Genomic DNA, 22368 nt, shown 5'->3' with positions numbered 1-22368 from the left:
TCACTCTAGATCTATAAAAAACTGCATTTATGAACTGTGATTCACACAGGTGAATGGGCTTGACAAACCACCTGAAAAAACACTTTTCTCTCTATATGCACCAGACACTTTACTTGAATTATTTACTCTAGCACTTAATTCTCTGAGCACTAACAGATCCTTTGTATAATTGCCACTTCTTGTGTGTATTGCCTCTTGTTGAATCGCTGAATATCTTATGCTACAAGTAGCTACAACTCGCTCATTCAGAGGCAGGAACCAGCGGATGTGCAATCAATAACCTTTATTCATAAGGTAAACACAAAACAAAGGTTTCCATCTAGAGCTTCTTCACAGGGCTTGACACTTGTAAACACTCGCTCTGACAGGGGCGTGGCTCTCAGCACCACCCACACTCCTCACCGATACCAAGCCGACCAATGACAGAGCTTGCGCTATGTGTCGTTGCGGCATGTAGTTACATTTTTTAAGAGGTGCGCGTTAGCGTCGGCATCAGCCACAGTGAGGGCTATGAGACACGGGCGCTTGACGCAGAAGTGTAAATCAGCCTTAAGTCACTTTGGGACAGAAGCATCTGTTAAATGACTAAATGTAAATGTACATTTATTTGATCACAAATAAAAAAAAACAATATCATTTGGATTTAAATAAATTCTGTTTAAATTTTTTTAATTAATTAATCAATCAATTAATGAGATGACAACTTTTAGTGTCACAAGATCCTGCAGAAACTTTTTAAATTCATGATTTGGTGCTAGTCAATCTTACATTTTTTTGGAATAAAAATTAAAAACATTGGTCACACTTTATTTATTGTACAATCCACACTATTAAATAAACCATTAACTAAGTCTTTTTTATTTTATTCAACAACTAATTATCTTCTCTTTATCTTATCTTCATTGATAGTTAGTAAAGTAGTAGTTGGATTTAGATGTTATGGGTCTGATTAAGGATGTAAAATAAGATAATACTTCATAAGTGCAACTAAACATTTATCTTAATAGTCAGGTAATAAGCCAGTAATAAATTGCGTGAATTATTAACAAGCTAAAGTATTACCAAAATATTTTATTCTTAGCATTGTTGAACACAGTTGTGCTGATTATTTTAAATTAAATTTATTATCACATGAGCTTTAATTTAGAATAAAAAATGTCCACATTTTCAATGAATAACATATAATAAGCTAAAACTCAAATTCAAGGTTTTCTCGTCTCAGTGCTTTTATCACCATCTGGAAGCCTGACAAACTCAGACTGCAGGCACATTTCCAAATGAAGGCTGTTAACGGCAGGAGAAACGAGTTGATGGGGATGAAATGGATGTTTAAAAAAGACACTGAAAGAAACATAAAAAAATGAGAGAGAAACGATCTGGGAACACAAATAAAGTCAATGCTGATAGCACAGAAAGAAAGGTGCCTCTAGACTTTCCAATTATATTAAACCAGTAAATGCATTCACAAAATAAACAATACCAAGCTAATAATAACAACAAATGCACATCACAGGTCACAGGAAACATTTTTAACAGATAAAGATTTTTTTATATCTGGTTTTGTGGCCTGTACACATTTTGATGCTGTGTTTAGTTGTTGATATGCAGACGGTCTACTTCACACCACATCAAATTCAGCCCTAGTTCTTCTCTTTCAGCCAGAACAGCATCCATAATTCATACTGTTGAGAAGCTCGGCTCACCTGAGCCACAAAGGCATCTTTAGTTCTGAACGTCCCTTTTCCAATCCTCTGGAGGTAAATACATGCAAATGTTGATGGCTACCAGCATAACATGCACAAAGACAGTTGGGCAGCTGATATGAAGGCAATGCAATAATCTATTCTTAATTACTTCTTTTATTCAGGCCCTCTATAAGGAGCAAAACCAAAACCCTAAACTGCCTCTGGCCAACATCATTTCCCATTCCTGAGGAACAGTGACCTTCACGGATGGTAACACTTGAGGAATCATCAAATTGGTGGGAACATCCTGAATATTTATGATTATTGAAGCATAAGTAATGAATATAGTACACAGAATAAATAAATAAAAACACACCACAAATATGCCTGCATAAATGCATATTATTGAATGCTAAAAGCTTTCATGCATTAAGCAAGAGCTATAGGCTTTGAATGGGTGAGGATGTTAGTTTCCGAAACAAAAGTTGATGGAGAAAATAGAGAGGTATGCATTCAGTTTGCTGCAATCCAGCTCAAAACTGTTCTGTTTGATTTGTAATGAGATTTAGACTTGTGAATATTGGAAATGTCAAATGCGACTATGAAACTAAAGTTTAAGCAGGTAATGGAATATAGTGAGTCACATTTCTAACATTATTGCTCTGTATTTTGCACTACTTCTGGCCGGTTTTGATTGAAATAAATCTATAAAGCACTTGTTATTGAAGTACAGTTGAGGGCACAATTATTAGCCCTCCTGTGAAATATTTGTTATTCAAGTGATATATAATGGAGCAAGAACAGTTTTTCCGATAATATTTTTTCTTCTAGAGAAAGTTTAATTAGTTTTATTTTGGCTAGAATGAAAGCAGTTTTTAATTAAAAAAAAAAAACCTTTTAAGTTTAATATTATTAGCCCCCTTAAGCTATTTTTTTTTGGATTGTCTACAGAACCCTAACTTGCCTAATAAACTTATTAAGACTTTAAATGGCAGCTTAGGCTGAACATTAGAATCTTGAAAAAACAAGTAGTAAAATATTTACTGTCATCATGGCAAAGATAAAAGAAATCAGTTATTAAAAATGAGTTATTAAAAATAAAATGTTTAGAAATGTGGTGAAAAAGAAACATATAGGTCACATGTAGGCCAGAAACATACATTTCACACAGAGGCAAGAAACATATGTCACTTATATGGCATGATGATACAGTTGAAGTCAGAATTATTAGCCCCCCTGAGTTACTAGCCCCCCTGTTTATTTTTCCCCCAATTTCTGTTTAACGGAGAGATTTTTTTAAACAAATTTCTAAACATAATAGTTTTAATAACTCATTTCTAATAACTGATTTATTTTCTCTTTGCCATGATGACAGTAAATAATATTTGACTAGATAATTTTCAAGACAGTTCTATACAGCTTAAAGTGACATTTAAAGGCTTAGGGTTAATTAGGTTAACTAGGCAGATTATGGTAATTAGGCAAGCTAATGTATAACGATGGTTTATTCTGTAGACTATCGAAAAAAATATATAGCTGAAAAGGTCTAATAATTTTGACCTTAAAATGGGTTTTGAAAAATTGTACTTTTATTGCTTTTTGTCTAGATGAAATAAACAGATAAGACTTTATCCAAAAGACAAAATATTATCAGACATACAATGAAAATTTCCTTGCTCTGTTAGACATCATTTGTGAAATATTTAAAGAAATAATAAATAAAAAGGGGACTAATAATTCTGACTTTAACTGTATATGTCAGTTATATGATAGAGACATATATGTTATATGTATGTCAGAAACATGAAGGTCACATGTATGTCAGAAACATATAGGTTAAATATATCTCAGAAACATATATGTCACATTTATGCCAGAAACATACATGCCACACATATGGCAGAAAATTATAGGTCACATATATGCCAGAAATGTATATGTCACATATATGTCAAAAACATATAGGTCACATGTGTGTCAGAAACATATATGCCACATATATGCGAGAAACATACATGTCACATGTATGCCAGAAACATGTAGGTCACATATATGCCAAAAACATGTAGGTCAGATATATGCCAGAAACATACATGTCATATACATGCCAGAAACATACATGTCACATATATACCAGAAACATATATGTCACATGTATGTCAGAAACATGCATGCAACATTTATGCCAGAAACATGAAGGTCACATATATGGCCAGAAATATATGGATCACATGTATGCCAGAAATATATAGATCACATGTATGCCAGAAACATTTAGGTCACATATATGCCAGAAACATACATGTCACATATATGACAGAAACATACATGTCACATATATGTCAAAAACATGAAGGTCACATGTATGTCAGAAACATATAGGTCACTTGTAGGCCAGAAACATGTGGGTCACATGTAGGCCAGATACATGTGGGTCACTTGTAGGCCAGAAACATTTAGGTCACATGTAGGTCAGAAACATATAGGTCACATGTAGGCCAGAAACATACTGTATGTCACATAAATGCCAGAAACATATATGTCACATGAATGGATAAAGCATATATGTATACATTTATGCCAGAAAAAATGTTCATATATGTACAACCCCTTATCAGGAAAATGTTGCAACAGTATGGAAAATGCAAATAAAAAATAAACTAGTGATTTCCAAATTTACTTTGACTTGTATTTCACTGCAGACAATATGAACACAAAATATTTCATGTTTTGTCTGGTCATCTTCATTTAGAGATTTTAGAGCACAATATGCTGCCTTCTTTTCCAGGAACGCCCATGCCTATTTCAACAGGACAATGCAAAACCACATTCTGCACACATTACAAAGTCCTGGCTGCAGAGGAAGAGGATACAGGTACTTCACTGGCCTGCCCGCAGTCCTGAACTGTCTCCAATAGAGAATGTGGGGCACATTTTGAAGCGCAAAATGTGACAACGAAGAACCTGTGCTTTTGCCCACTTTAAGACTTGTTTTCAGGATAAATGGGACAAAATTACACCTGAAACACTTCATCAACGTAAACATATAAGCCAGTAGCATATACATATGTTCATTTATGTATAAAACTATATCTACACATGTACGTATAAAATGTATATGTGTACATATCTTGCAGAAAATATATATGAATATCATGGATAAAAGAAAGACACAAAAACGAATTCTTTCATTCCTGGTTGAAGGTTTTAAATAGAATGTTATGCTTGTGGTTGAAGTCAAATTAAAAATGGCCAATTGTGTTTTGATACAATTCAAACTGATTTGAATGACTGATTCGAGTTGACTGTATACTTTAATTCAGGACACATTATTGGTGCAAATTAGCCAAATGCAATTATACAGTATGTGCAGAATTAGATGTTTGTTGTTATGACTCAAGTTTAATTTTTAATCAATTATTTCCAAATTGATGACTTCGTTGAAGTATACGCCATCTATAAATTCAAGCTTTGTCTAGAAATCTCCAGAAAAATGACACACATATCATTGAAGCTTTCTAGCAGGTACCTTTACTTAGGGAACAGTGCACATGCACATTCGAATAATCAAAGAAATCACATGGCAAATCAAATTCCGCTCAAGTGTTTGTTTTAGAGGACCGTGTTTTCATGTTCCTGCAGTCCTGTGGGTTATCTATGCCTTGACTTGCAGATGCTCACAATGTGTGCACATTTAGTAGCCTACAGATTTCATAATGTTCCACACATATTAGAGTTGCATAATAACAAGTTCATAAAAATAAAATTATTAGTGCTGTGTATCAATAAAGATAATGAAGTAAAACAAATCCAATTATTTGCTAAATCAATTAATTGATTTGATGAGAAAAGAACCAATATTAGATTCAAGAACATTAGTTGATACATAAAAGTGTACTTTCTTTTGCAAGTGCAAATTTACTCTTAACTGTACTGTAAATAATCTGTAGATTCAATGCAAAAAATTAGCAGGACAATCAAAGAAATTTGATATAAAATTTTAAAATGTATAATATGCGATCCTGTCAATCAAACTATGTAATTATTTTAAGAATCAATAACTTAAATGTTATTTAAATTATCCTTTTAATAAACCATGTCCAATCTTGCTGTTTTTTAGCCAAAATGACAGTGACCTTTTTGTTTACATGTTTGCGCTATCATGTGATTTGCGTTTGAATGGCAGAAGCGGGAATTCATTTAAAATAATGTGATCAAACAGGGAAGACTTTACCTCGCTCTCATTTGATACTGTTATGATCATCAACAATCGAGCGGCTGCAGATCTTTGGTAAACACACACCTTCACCTGGACTACAATTCTATCACTTAACAAACTACAAATTCTGTCATGCACTTCGTACACACCGGTTCCTGTTTCACTTTGATTACACACTCACACACACAGCCGTAGGATCATTATTGACTGATTACATGGACTTTACTTACAATGCACACACACAAATCTTGGCTGAGTCTTGTTATCTGTTCTCTGTAACATTATGACGCGTTTCCTTTCCTTGATGCCTGTACTGACCGTTCGCCTGTTATTTGACCACGACTCTGGATTGTCCGTATACATCTGTTTGTTCCTGTGTTGACCATTGCTTGCCTGACAATTATCATAATAAATCCTGCATTTGGATCCGCACCTCCATTGTCTGCGTCCCCATCAATGACAAATACAGATAACAAAACCAGAGAACATTTGTTTCCAAACGTGTTTGATTTGTTTAAAACTAGAGTTTTAAAAAATGTATGTAGATATATTTTACATGTCTGTGAGGCAAGTATTTGTTAAGATTCCAGCACGTTTGTTGATCCAGAGGGTTCATAACAGTGAAGCTGCAGAAATAACTTGCGTCTGGATGAGCCCATCTTCCAGAGCATCATCTGCGACCCATGATTGGCTCATTTACTAGAAGATGAGGATTTATTTGCAGATGTTTCCAGATTCAAAACTATATTAGTGGCAAATCTTGTGTATTTTGTAGTCTTTGCTTGTGATATGACCATGCCACACATTGATTGATTGTCTCCACTGCCCCGGTTCCTTGTTTAGCCCATTGTTTTCCTTTGTATATAAGCCCCTTTGTTTCACTCACGCTTTGTCAGTAATTAATTGTGTTCAATGTATAGTTCCAGTTTTTTTTTTTGGCTGCTCCTGCCCAGTTTTTTTGTTTTGTTGTTTTGGTTTATTCCGCTTCTTGCCTTTGCCGCAGACAGACACTGAATGGTGACAACAGAAATGTTTGTCAGGTTTTGTTGGATCAATCACTCCAGTCAGCACCTGTTGCGTTTGGTTGGCATTTTGTTATATTTAGTTTGTAAACATTCTTTATTTTTTATATTTCCACTAATAACTCAGAAACATACTTTAAAACAAAAATTAAAGAAACAAATATAAGGGTGACTAATAATTCAGGAGGGCTAATAATTCTGACTTCAACTGTATAAAGTATAAAGTTTTGAAATCACCACTTTTTCCAGACCTTTAATGAAAGGCATCAATTCAGATTCAGATATGAACCTTTAAATTGGGACTTTGAGAAGACTTGCTGTAAAGCATCAAATGGGTGAATGCATTCAAACAGCCACAAACGATGATCTACTTTTTACACCTTGTTATGGGACGTACTGTCAAAATGCACAGCAAAAAATGGATTGTAATGACATTCCTAGTTGAAATAAACATTATTTTTATTGTCTTGCTTTCCTGCTCGATCATAAACTACATAACATTTGTTCACCACTAGACTAGAAAACCACACTAAAATCTCTCTCACTGAACAAAATCTGACTAAAACTGTATTTGACCAAGAGCTGTATTGTTAATGCATATTAAAACTAGTTGGAAAGGCAAATATGTTTCGATGGACTTGAAATTGTGATTGAATCGATGAAAACAAGAACCTGACCCTAGTTAAAGGTGCAAGATGTACAGGCAGCAATGGTTTGGTTTACCATGCAGTTTAGTGCATCTTTTTTATAACTTATTTTGTGTCCCAACCAGTGGAAAAATCCACAAACTCCAACAACATCAATTCCAAGTAGCAGATTGCTCTGGAAGAGAAACTTCATTGTTCAAAATGACCTATGCCTACTGAAAAGTATTAAATATGTTAATGTGGTTCCCACAGTTTTGCTAAACTCTTTATTTGGACAAAACATCAACAGTTTGTCTTCTATTTTACTGGCATGTGTCCCTGTCAGTGAATACTAGGTCATAAGTGTTCATTATAATTGGCCCACTTGTCGCAGAGATGATTACACAAACAGAGAAGATGAACTCAATGTTTCAATGATCTTTGCTTAATTCACTACACAAAAAACACTGTAACAATTCCAGCACTGTCAAATCTCCAGTATAAACCAGTGACAAACACAAATGTAACAGCCTAACAGAAATAAACGAAGCTTAATAAGTAAATATTCATTAAAATCATCAATGAGTTCTGCATAATGATTTCAATGTTATTTGTTAGTGTTTTCTCAAGAATAATGTTTTATTAATTAATGTATTGTGTTGTCAGAACAAATATTAAACAATTCAACAGGTTTCAACATTAATATTAATGAGAACTGTTTCTTGCCCATCAAATAATCAAATCAGAACAATTTTTGAAAGTTCATGAGCTACCGAAGACTAAATTCAGCTTAGAAATCATAATACATTATTTTATTTAATGTTAAACATAGAAAACCTTTGTCTAATTTGTAATATTAGTATTATAATAATACATTTCACAATATTAGCGGCTTTACTGTAATTGAATATGATTAAATAAAGTTTAAGTGAGTAATAAGTGAATAATTGATAAAACAAACAAACAAATCAGTAGCTCTTTACATGTATTAACTGCTAGTCTGGTTTAATTATTTTATATTTGAGGCTTTTTTAAAACATCAAATATTGATATATGTAGATTTTGCTATTAATTCCATCAATTAACATTTTAATTCCATCAATTAACATTTTACTATTAATCCACTAATATTAATTATCAGTAATAGTACTAATTCACTAATAATTCAGAGAATTGTACTGCAGCTTCACTAAGAGAACAGGTAAACACAAAAGCACTATCTTTCTTTACACAGTCTTCTAGCTGTCTGAATCAATTGCTTTGAAACACCAGAGTCTCCCAGCCGGGGAAAGTCTCTCACAAGCATGGACAACTTTGTGGCTGACAGCCGGAGATGTTTCCTATGAGGTAATGAGCCAGGAAGACAGAATGAAAGGCGACGGATAGAAAGAGACGGACCGAAAAGAGTAAACAAGTTTAAGAGATGGAAATAATAGATGGATAGTGCAGTATGGATTTTACCTTGACTGTAAGAATTCACTGATTGATTTAGTGCTATTCCTGATATGGTATTGGGTTTCAGCATATGTGCCAGTTATAGTATTATATAAGACTTATTCTCTGTAACTTTGTATACAGTCTCTATAGGTTAAACTCCATAGTATCAATATTTAATGCAGCAGATCAATGTCAGTGTCTATCACTCTATCAAAACAATGATGCTTTAAATTGCGTTGGATACTGATATTGGGGGTAAAAAACAGGTAATTTGAAAACATGATTTAACATACCTTAGAATGAAAATCTGGATGTTCCTATAGCCAAAGCTGAATAATAAGTTGCAGAGTTCAGTACATGGAAATTATATACAGTGATTTGCCATTCTCATTAAAATTCCATAAGAAGTAAGTGGTAAAGTCTAGATGGGACACAGCTGCAGATACATCAATATAGCATACATTTTGTGACACTGTACAACAATAATTCATATTTTTATATTACTGTGAGGGTTGGGGTAGACGATGTTCAAATACAATTTAATGCATGGTCTAATAATTAATATCAATGATACTCTGTATACTGTTTTTACATTACTGTGATGGTTGGGTTTAGGGTGGGGGGAGCGGTAGACAATAAAATCCAATTTAATGGGTAATTTAATAAAACAATATAAATAATACTATGTATAATTACTGTGTGTTAAATTACTGTAATGGTTGGGTTTAGAAATTATTTTAGTGTTAATGTTAATGTTAGTGTTAATTGTTAAGCTCCTCAGCCTTTTCAAACAAAGAACAAAAAAGAACTTTAAAATATAGTGGGGCTTTAAAGGTGCAGTCAGTGATTGTCTTTAGAAAATTTCTAAAGGCCTTGAAAATCTCTTCACATTCCAATAGTAATGATTAAAGTAAATGATCTAAATGTATTTATATGTATTTTCATAATCTGGGTAAGGCTTAAGACTAAAAATGCTTGTCCAATTAAAAATTGTTGGGCCGTCAATTCCCATAAATCCGATAAGTAGTCCAAACTGTCTGTAAACAAATGTAGATTTGTGCATCTGCGCACCCATTCACACAGATCCGCCATTTGCATGTGTGCAGTATTCACATGCACAAGAGAGAGAGAGAGAGAGAGAGAGAGAAAACAAATGCTGAATCAAAACTTTTTAAAATCCTGAATCAATGTTGGAGTTACTTTTGCACGCTGGAGGAGGGATGACATCATGGCTGAAGTATTTCTTTTAGACAAGTTCTGTTTTAAAACTATTTTAGTCACGCAAAGCTTATGTAGATTTTGTTGTTGTATTACATAGAGATATTTACTTAAGATTTACATTAGATGTTGCATATGCTATTGCTGTCTATTGGAAGGAATGTGTCAATAGAGTCACCATTTTAGTACAGGGTAGCGCTCCTTTGAAATGAATGTGAGACCAAGGTGCAGTGGAAGACTGGTCATCCGGTGTTTATTCTTGACTAGTGCGGTAATGACTTTTGTCCTGGGAGCACTGTACAAATGTGGCGGCGGTATAAATGCATGCTCAGGGTCCGTATGAAATATCTAGTGTATCTATCTATAGTTTTATGAATGGATTATATTCACTGAAGTGTTTTTCAGCCACTGAAATCTTCCAGTGAAATGTGACTATTTTCAGTTTCATAAGGGTCCTTTTACAGCATCGATAATGCCGATTTTTATTTAGTTTAACAACAAAACATAAGCAAATAGCATTATTCCACCTAGCCTGCTTTACTGAGGCAAAGTTGGCCTTATATTTACATGGTTTGAACAATGACAACCTGTGACACGCTCCCTATATTGTTTACCATACTACTTTGAATATTCGGTCTGAAATAGCATGTAAGTATGGCTTAGTAATAAGTATAATTCCTGCACCCCGCTGGCCAACCACTAAGCATACAGTAGTTGCTTAAGGACAAAGCGTATGAGAGAGTGAAACCAGCGATCCTTGCATGCTACACAACTGAAAACGTGCTAGATATAATACAGTTTTTCGTTCAAAATTGTAGTATTATAAAGCTCTATAAAGTTATTGGTCTTACTTTATATTAAGTGTCTTTAACTACTATGTACTTCCATCAAAAATAAATACAATGTACTTACTGTGTTCATAATGTATTTGAGACCACTTGTGGTGCTCTTGGGTAGGTTTATGAACAGGTTTTGTGGTATGGGTAGGTTTAGGGGGGTTAAGGTGTAAGGGATGGTCAACAGTGTATTTACAAATGTAAATACAGAATTTAATTACAGATGTAATTACATACAGGTATTTAATCAAGCATAAGTACACAGTAAATACATGTATTTACACAATAAGTACATTGTAATGAATTATTAATTTCTGTGTAAGTACATATTAGTTAAGGACACTTAATATAAAGTGGGACCAAGTTATCTAACTGGTGAATGACATGATCTAGTGGGTTGTCTGCTGTCTTCTTTAAGGTTCGTGTTCGTGATTCCAGGAGGGGTGGGTTTCACAGGGGAGTGACTGTTTCAAAAATATTATTTTAATGGATAGCATTTTGGCAGATCACATACTGCATCTTTATTCATAGCTGAATGTGAGCACCATATTTCTACAATAATATCAAATATTGAAAACTGCCACTATCTAGTGACTGACAATGTAACGCAAACTGTAACATGTACAGTAAATTATTATTTCTGTCTGCATTTTAAACAAATGTCCTATCTAAATTGACAATGACATCTACGCAATGACTGTTCTTTCCTTTTTGTGTCACAAAAATAGCAGATGCTATATGCACCAGGGTCAAAGAAAGACAGCTGTTAAGACTTGCCACTTTCTGTCAAAAAAAGACCAGGCTCTATCTATGATGCCTGATAAATCCTCTGGTGCAAAAAATTAAAAAACTCCATCCCATATACAGTTGAAGTCAGAATTATTAGCCCCCCTTTGAATTTTTTTTCCTTATTTAAATATTTCCCAAATTATGTTGAATAGAGCAAGGAAATTTTCACAGTATGTCTGATAATATTTTTTCTTCTGGAGAAAGTCTTTTTTGTTTTATTTCGGCTAGAATAAAAGCAGTTTTTAATCTAAAAAAAAACATTTTATGGTCAAAATTATTAGCCTGCCTAGTTAACCTAATTAACCTAGTTCAGCCTTTAAATGTCACTTTAAGATACAGCTTGTCTGTAAAAAAATCTAGTCAAATATAATTTACTGTCATCATTGCAAATATAAAATAAATCAGTTATTAGAAATGAGTTAATAAAACTATTGTGTTTAGAAATGTGTTTTGAAAATTGTGTAAAAAAATAAACAGGGGAAACAGGGGGGCTAATAATTCTGAATTCAACTGTATGATTAAAAAAATACATGTGTAAACAATATAAAACAAAAGTGCAAAAATAATATCGGTGCAACAATTTATAATTCACTTGTATTACTAATAGCTATTCATTATGAGCACAGACTTTCTAAATGTTTAAAAACAAAATTCCTCTGCTCTGCTTTTTAAGAGATTTACAAGTTGAACTGCTCCAATCTGGGTCTGTTCTTAAATGTAAACACATGAAATGAAGCTGCTGGTTCAGCAGGTTCAGAGCAAGAGAAACCAGTAAGATTTACTGCAAAGTTTGCACAGATGCCGTGAGCTTCTCTGAAACAACATGTAATAAAACAGGGACAGAAAGACAATGGCTTGCTCGTATAAGCAAACTTATAGGAGTTGAAACATTAAATTTAGCAATGGGTTTTATAGCGCTTGTAAAAATATACTTTAGAAATTAACATTTTTATGATTATTTAACCGCACTGCCTTAGACTTTAATTCCAAAATGCATTACTGGGTAAGACTTTACTTGAAGGGGTGTTCACAACAGTGTCATGACACCTTTATAATCATGACATGACAGTTGCTAAAGTGTCATTCGCCCAGTTATGTTATTTTAAATGCAAAGGTGACATAGTTTGAGATGTCTTTTTATTACAACTTGACATAAAGAAATGATAACATGTCTTTGTCTTTGTTATGCAACTTGATATTAACACGTTATATTTGGAATATAGGGGCGTCACGGTGGCGCAGTTGGTAGCATGATCGTCTTACAGCAAGAAGGTCGCTGGTTCGAGCCTCGGCTGGCATTTCTCTGTGTAAGTTTGCATGTTTGCGTGGGGTCCCCATGTTCGCGTGGGTTTCCTCTAGGTGCTCTGGTGTCCCCCACAGTCCAAAAACATGCAGTATAGGTGAATTGTCCAAAGTGTATGTGTGTGAATGAGAGTGTTTGGGTATTTCCCAATGTTGGGCTGTGGCTGAAAGGGCATCCACTACATAAAACATATGCTCGATAAGTTGGCGGTTCAATCCGCTGTGGTGACCCCAGATTAATAAAGGGACTAAGCCGAAAAGAAAATGAATGAACGAATAAATTTGGATTATTATTATATATTATGGATATTTATTAGAATGTTCTGGAATGTTAACTCGTACCTACATTTAGAATAAGCAAAACTGCGTTAATGGGTAACACTTTTTTTTTTAAAAGGGTGTTGATAAGTCTGACATAAAACTTTTATAATCGTGACACAAATATTAAGGAGAGTTTATGAATGCTTATGACAACTGTTATTAAGTGTCATTCGCTTATGTCATTTTAAATGTAAAGGTGACATTTGAGATGTCTTTATATCTTTGCCATGACAACTTGACATTATCAGGACAACATAATCTGTCATAAATCTGTCATTAACATGATTGTCATTATGCCATTATAATTGTGTCATGCAATTTTTGCTGATCCTTTTTCAGTGAAATTTGTCATTCAAATTTATCAATAAAAGTGTCATTACTCTGTCAAATTATTTAAATAATTTAATTGAATGGCAAATTTAATTTGTACCACTGTAGTTAAGCCAAGAAAATGGCTTATTTATTATTAATAAATTAATTATTTGTTTATGACACTGTTATAAAATTCATGACAATCATGTTTATGACAAGTTATGTTGTATTGATAATGTCAAGTGGTCACAACAAAGAAGTTTATGATGTACCGTGCATACGTATTCATATCGCTTTGCTTTTTCTAAATTTTTTATGTTACAGCTTTATTCCAGAATGGATTAGATTAATTTATTTCCTCAAAATTCTACACACAATACCCCATAATGATATAAATTATTGTATAATGATATAAATATTGTTGCAAATTTATTAAAAATAAAAACCTAAAAAATCACATGCACATAAGTATTCACAGCCTTTGCTCAATACTTTGTTGATGCACCTTTGGCGGCAATTACAGCCTCATTTTTGAATATGATGCCACAAGCTTAGCACACCTGTCTTTGGGACTTTTTGCCCATTCCTCTTTGCAGATCCCCTTAAGCTCTATCACGTTGGATGAGAAGCAACGGTGTACAGCCATTTTTAGATCTCTCCAGAGATGTTGAATAGGATTTAGGTCTGGGCTCTGGCTGGGCCACTCAAGGAAATTTACCGAGTTGTTGTGAAGCCATTCCATTGATATTTTGGCGGTGTGCTTTGGATCATTGTCCTGTTGGAAGATGAGCCGTCGCCCCAATCTGAGGCACTGCTTCACTCTAAAACATTTTCATTTTCATTTTCATTCAGGATGTCTCTGCACATTGCTGCATTCATCTTTCACTCTATCCTGACTAGTCTTCCAGTTCCTGCTGCTGAAAAACATCCCCACAGCATGCTGCCACCACCATACTTCCCTGTAGGGATGGTATTGGCCTGGTGATGAGCGGTGCCTGGTTTTCTCCAAACGTAACGCCTGGCATTCACTCCAAAGAGTTAAATTTTAGTCTCATTGGACCACAGAATTTTGTTTCTTATGGTCAGAGAGTTTTTCAGATGCTTTTCGGTAAATGCCAGGTGGGGAGTGGCTTCTGTTTGGCCACTCTACCATACAGGCCTGATTGGTGGATTGCTGCACAGACTGCTGTCCTTCTGTAAGGTTTCTCAACAGTAGAACCCTCGAGTTCAGACAGAGTGATCATCGGGTTATTGATCACCTCCCTGACTAAGGCCCTTCTCTCCCGATCACTCAGCTTAGATGGCCGGCCAGCTCTAGGAAGAGTTCTGATGGTTCCAAACATCTTCCACTTACGGATGATGGAGACCACTGTGCTCATTGGAACTTTCAGAGCAGCAGAAATTTTTCTGTAACCCTCCCCAGCCTTGTGCCTCGAGACAATCCTGTCTCGGAGGTCTACAGACAATTACTTTGTCTTCATGCTTAGTTTGTGCTTTGACATGCACTGTCAACCCTGGGACCTTATATAGACTGGTGTATGCCTTTTGAATTCATGTCCAATCAACTAAATTTACCACAGCTGAACTCTAATTAAGCTGCTAAAACATCTCAAGAATGATCAGTGGAAACAGAATGTACCTGAGCTCAATTTAGAGCTTCACGGCAAAGGCTGTGAATACTTATGTACATGTGATTTTCAGCTTTTTTATTTTTAATAAATTTGCAACAATTTCAAGAAATCGTTTTTCACATTGTCATTATGAGGTATTGTGTGTAGAATTTTGAGAAAACACATGAATTTAATCCATTTTGGAATGAGGTTGTAACAAAAAAATGCGGAAAAACTGAAGCGCTATGAATACTTTCCGGATGCACTGTATTTGGTTGTGTCAAGTTGTCATAAAGACATCTCAAACTGTCACCATTGCATTTAAAATAACATAACTTTGTGAATTACATTTAATAACGGTTGTCATAAACTCTCATTCGTATTCATGACATGTCAAATCATGATTATAAAAGCTGCAGTCTTACAAACACCCCCTTCAAATAAAGCATTATTCATCATTACTAATGTGCTAATTTCAAATGTAGGTACAATTTGACATCCCAGAACATTCTTATGAATATCAGTTTCAGCCACTTGATGCACCAAAGCTTGCAAAGCTTACTACACTGACATCAGAGTTACAGATAATGAATTTAACATAAGGGCTAGAGTAGTGAAGTAAATGATCTCTGTTTACATGTATAAGAGCAGCTATTAAACACCTGCGGTATGAGCGGATCTGAGCGAGTTTGAAGGCCAGACAGTGAAGTGAGCAGCCTGTGCTGTGATTGGGGTTGCTGATTTCCAGCTGAGATCACCAGCTGCTCTCCTGTTCATATTCACCCCGCGCTCTCTCCTTTTCTTGTCCATTACTCTGTATCTGCCTAATTTTCACTTTAGAATCCCCTTAGACTCCAGCAGAGAGAATGATGCAGAGGGGAAACTGAAAGATGTAATGGGGATTTTTCTACTCATTTTTGAAACTGGGTTTTTAGGGGAATATCATCACTCTTCTTGACATGCTACAGAGGGGATATGAATGGGGAAATCCAGTGGAGATTTACTGGGAATACCTGGATACTGCAAGACAAATGAGATGTTTTCAATATCCCCAGTGATTCTAGACAGCAGTGGCATCAAAAGAAATGCAAACAGAGGCTTTAATAAGGAGGAAAAAGGAAAACATTTGTCTGAACACAGTGAATATAAATTTTTATCCATTTATTTAAAAACCATGTCTTATATGAAAATCCAATAATAATTATAATCTATTATTAATAGTTTTTTTAAGAAAGAAATTATATATAATTATAATATATATATATATTATAATGACAGATATTTAATTGTTTTTTATTATATATATTAGTGTTGGACAAAGATAAACATGCATAATTGCATCCAAAATAAAAGTTTGTTTTAACAATGCTTGTGTGTGTGTTTTATATAATTATTATGTAGATATGATACACACACATACATAGAAACAAAGCTTATTTTAATTTATATATAAATTGTAGCATGTACACATGTAAACATTTTCTCAATTATATGCATGCATGTATGTATATATATATATGCAGGTTAGGTTATTTAGGCAAGTTGGTTTGTTCTGTAGACGATCGAAAAATATTTAGCTTTAAGGGGTTAATAATTTTGACCTTAAATTGTTTTTAAAAAATAAAAAACTGCTTTTATTTTAGCCGAAATAAAACAATTAAGACTCTCTTCAGAAGAAAAAATATTATAAGACATACTGTCAAAATTTCCTTGCTCCGTTAAACATCATTTGGGAAATATTCAAAAAGAAAAAGAAAATTCAAAGGGGGGTTAATAATTCTATATATTCATATGTATTCCCTTTTCTCCCAATAAATAAACTCTCCTTTTTTTTATTATTATTAAAAAAATAATATAAAAAATTAACTGGATGATTAATATACATCTGGTGATTTTATTTTACATATATAGTTCTTTTAATATAATAAACAATATTATTATATAAATACACTGTTAATTGTTTATTCGCTGAAAATGTTTTCTCCTTTTCCCCTTCCCTGTTAATAATTTTTGCTATTCCTGAATTTAATTTAAATCCAGTGGGTTTATATTTTCATAAAATGCATTTCTAAATAATTATTCATAAGCAATCATATCAGAAATTAGTCTAGAATGTCAAGTCATTTTATTGTGAACATTTTCATTTTAATACATCAAAAAAATCGTATAAAAATAAATTTATTAAGAAATAAAAAAAACTATTTTATTCTCTTCACTGTAAATATGTAAACTTTTTCCTGGCACAGTTTGTTAAATTTCCTTTTAAAATCTCTAGTATTCACATTAAATCTCAGAATGAGTACAATTAATCAGATTAAAATATATATTTAGCGATTTGGGTTTTAGAATAGCGCATTATAAATAAAATGTATTATATAGTCAAATTCTATTCCTAATTTTGTATATTAACAAATTTTTACCACCATCTCCCCCACCCCTCCCCAATTTAATTTCATCATAATTTCATCCTTTTCTTCACAAATTTTCCATCTATCTATCTATAGATAAAATTAAATCAATCATGATAAAATTAAATGAAGCTATTTAACTATCTATCTTATTTCTTTATTCCATTCCTAGAATGTACATTCAGTCATTCTCTTGCATCCCTCATGCCTTCTTTTGTTCCCTTGCTCTCTATCTGTTAGTCTCTCCATTCTCCCACCTGTCCCAGGCCTGTCTCTCTCCTGGAGGGTGACAAGTGTGTGCATAATGAAGGCCCATTAGGAGAAACAGCGGCAGCAGCTCCGTGCCGCACATGTTCAGTGGTCAAATGCTGACGACAGCTGCGCCAACACACACACAGACACACACACGATCCCCGAGACCTCCCTGGGTGTCCCGCAGTCTGCCAGACGAAACAGCCCAGACAGCTTCAACAGGAGGCTCAACCTGAGGATATAAATGGTGTGTGTGTGGGGTCGCCTGTGACACAGACAATTGCAATGTGATATTTCTGTCAGGCCGAGTCCACACTGAGTGGGTGCTGCAGTAAAGGTAGATCCCCACAATTCACATTTATCATCATAAATCTATACTTAAGAATTTTGATGGTCGTCAAGCTATAAGCATCTGCTTTCTTTGCCTGTCAGGCTTGAATGGTTCTGCCATATGTCTCCTACTAGAAAGTAAATTAAAAAAGTTTTGTATTTATTCATTCATTTATTCATTTACTTTTCGGCTTAGTCCCTTTATTAATCCGGGGTCATCACAGCGGAATGAACCGCCAACTTATCCAGCACATATTTTGTACAGTGGATGCCGTTCCAGCTGCAACCCATCACTGGGAAACATCTATACTCACTCATTCACACACATACACTACGGACAATTTTTCCTACCCAATTCACCTGTACCGCATATCTTTGGACTGTGGGGAAAACCGGAGCACCCAAAGGAAACCCACACGAACATGGGGAGAACATGCAAACTCCACATAGAAACGCCAACTGACGCAGCCAAGGCTCGAACCAGCGACCTTTTTGCTGTGAGGAAAACATGCTACCCACAGCGCCACCGCAACGCCAGTTTTGTATTTAAATGGTATGAAACATGCAACACAAATGGGTTTATTCAACACAATCTCACAGCATTTCGTAACTTTTTGATTTAGTGGCTAGTTTGTATTAATTCGTACGATCTAGTTCGTACAGTTTAGTGCGATTTGCTCATCCCCCAATGACGGTTGGGTTTAGTGGTGGGGTTAGGTGCCACGACTCCTTTTTAAAATCGTTTTTAAAACCTTTTTAAAAACAAACTGCAAACTGGTCTGACTCGGGCTGCTATATCTTTTACAACAGATCTGACTTCGGTTTTCCGATAACTGACCTGGAAAATTCGGAAAAGTCCCATTGACTTAACATTGGGCCAAACTTTGTGACCTCATAACTTTGTGCCAGACTGTCATACAGACTTAAGGTTGAGCTCATTTCACTCAGACTACCAATCTGCCAATCACTGATAACCTTTCAACTTACTAGCCACACCCTAGCAACAAAAAAAAAAATAATACAGATCTAATCTATTAATTGGAAATAAAATTTGATTAAAATGAGAAGAAAAAGTCAGATGTCTAAAATATTTTTCTGGGGAAAAATACTAATAACTGATAACAATAATTAATTTGATTATAATATGAGAGATTAATACTAAAATTTGATATTTTCAATGAAAAGATATATTTGAAATTATTAAAATGTTTAATAAATAATATTTTAAAAACATTGTGGCAACCCCTAAATGTTTGGCAGAAAGATCTGGGATGTTCAAGCGATGCAGACACTTGGACACACATTTGGCAGTATGCTGGCAATATGGAACAGAACTAAAGAACAACAGTTACATTTTCGCATCATCTCCAAATGACCCCATCCTATAGACACAAGTTTAACTCAAATTATTCTCCAATTTGTTTAAAGTGAAAAGTTATTTTATGCATTGGTTTTGGAATTGTATCTTTATTAAAGGCTATTGGGTAAAGATATGGAAATTGAGTCTTACATTTAATACAAAATGTGACTTCGACTCTTATAATTTTTTGTTAGGTGTTGCTGATAATAATTTGAAGAGTACAAAAAACATCAAGCTGGTTAACTTTATTAGCTGCTAATAAGAGTATATTTCTTAAATGGATATCTGATAAACCACTGACAGTATCAGAATGGCATAAAGTAATATTTGATCTTATGTCATTAGAATACTTTACCCACATGGTCCTTTCCTTGACCATGAAGGTTCCAGGATTTCAGGTACCTTTTTGTAAAAACTTAGATCACCATAAATCTTAGTTAATTTATGTATATTATTATTATTATTACTTTGTGTATTTTTATTGGTCTTCTTTTTGATCTTTATTATGTGCTGTGATTATGAGAAATTTGTTGGTTGTAATCTGTGGTTATTGTTCTGTTATAAAACATTGTATTTTTTTAATAAAATGACTAGACAGGACTATTTCTGAATGACAGACTACAAAAATGTCCGTGTAAAAGACTGAGGTTATTAAAATTGTAAAGCTTTTGAAAGAAGTCTCTTATGCATTCTATTCTTATGCTTAATAAAGTTAAGTTGCTCATAAAGCTTCTATTTGAATATGTTTTTAATGTAATTTATTTATGTGTCAGCTGAATCTTCTGCATCATTACTCCAGCCTTCTGTGCCACGGGATCCTTTAGAAATCATTCTAATATGCTGATTCGGGCAAACCAGCCCCTTTTTAAATTTTTTTGGTGGATACATTTCAAATAAGTATTTTTATATGAACAAATGTCTGTATATGTGAATCAATCCATCCATCTATCCATCTATCTATCTATAAAACAACACATGCATAGTATCAATAAATCAATATTATATGTTTATAATCGATATGTATTACTACATTTATAGTATCTGTTGTCACATCACATCTGTTTAAGATTGTTTAAGATGAACTGGAAGTTAGATTGCTTTTTTTAATTCAAGGCACTCATTTATCTTCTTGATTATAACACTTAGATTATAACACTTACACAACATTAATTGATACACTGAATAATGATTCTTTTACACCAATCTAAGACTTTAAATTTGTGACTAAATAATGGTTACAGAGGTAAAAAAAAAAAAGAAGTCCAAACTTAGCAGTATTTAGCTAGCAAGTTAATTATAACCACTGTATAATTTCAATACAGCCATCTAATATAAAAAGAACTATATCACATTTGAAAAAACATGTGTTAAAAAAATGCCATTTTTATAAATGGAACGTAACATTTTTAATTAATAACAAAATTCCCTTGAAAATGCATTAAAACTAAATACATATTTATACAACAGTTCTGTCTGGCTCTCAAGTCTGATTGGCTGATAGCAGTGCAATATTCTGAAATATCAGAACTACTACCACCTCTTCACCCTTGTGTATTACTCCGCCCACATAGAGTGACAGCAGATCAATAAACCAACTACAGTTTGACAAATATTTCAGCTGTTGGACAAGATAATGTACTTTTGAGGCTTTTTTAGGCGTGAATAGCTAAAATAGAAGTTGTTTAGATTGCTACTATGCAGGTTGTTTATGAGGATAGTGCCTATTTTAAATATTTATAATTTCGGAGATATAGCACCATCCACAAGATGGCGACTTAGACTATATAAAAAGCCTTTAGAGGAAGGACAAACCCAGCGTAATTTTTTAAACCACAGCTGATGAAATCATTATAAAACTGGTAAGTGACATTCTAAGTCGATATCTCTCTTTCGTATGTTGCAGTTCTGTATTTATTTCATAGTAATTGTAGTGTGTTGAGTGTGAGATGGATCTCACATATCAGGAACGTATGTATTTTTTGTTGGCCACTCTTTGTATAACCCTGAGTTACTTTTTGGTTGGCCATCTGTTTCTAATGAGTCTCCTGTTTTCGATACTGCAAACCAGTAAACAAAAAGAAAAAAGAAATGCTCACATGCGCTTAGTGTTTTTCCTTAACACAAACACAACAGTAATCTGCTAGTGGTTGCTTTGCTTTGGCTTTTTCAGGAATAATTATTATGATATCCAGATTGCAACTGAGAAATTCTCGAAAAACTCTAGACTGATGGCATTTCATGCCATTAGCCTTATAATCTTAAAATGTGAGCAAAATCACCTATTTTGTCATCACTTTAGACATTACGCCACAGAATCATTCAAATACTAGCTCTACAGTGACATTGGTGAAGTAGCAACGGTTTCTGCTGTTCTAACGTCAGCTGCAGTTGTGAATGAATGGTTGAAGAACGTACTTTCTCATACAAAAGGATTTTCAGAATGTCTGTGATTGATTTTTTATATTCATGATTATGCCATCAAGCTGTTGTATAAATGAGCAAAATCACACTCGTAGCTGTGCAATATTGCAATATGGATATATTTTTCCATATAGATTCAGTATACTTATTTGAAATGTATCACTGCTCCATAAAAATATATATACTAAAAAGAAACAGTTTTTTCAGTGCTACAAAAATA

This window comes from Danio aesculapii, chromosome 23 (assembly GCF_903798145.1).
Source record: "Danio aesculapii chromosome 23, fDanAes4.1, whole genome shotgun sequence".
Lineage (NCBI taxonomy): Eukaryota > Metazoa > Chordata > Actinopteri > Cypriniformes > Danionidae > Danio > Danio aesculapii.
This window is presented reverse-complemented; position numbering follows the sequence as displayed.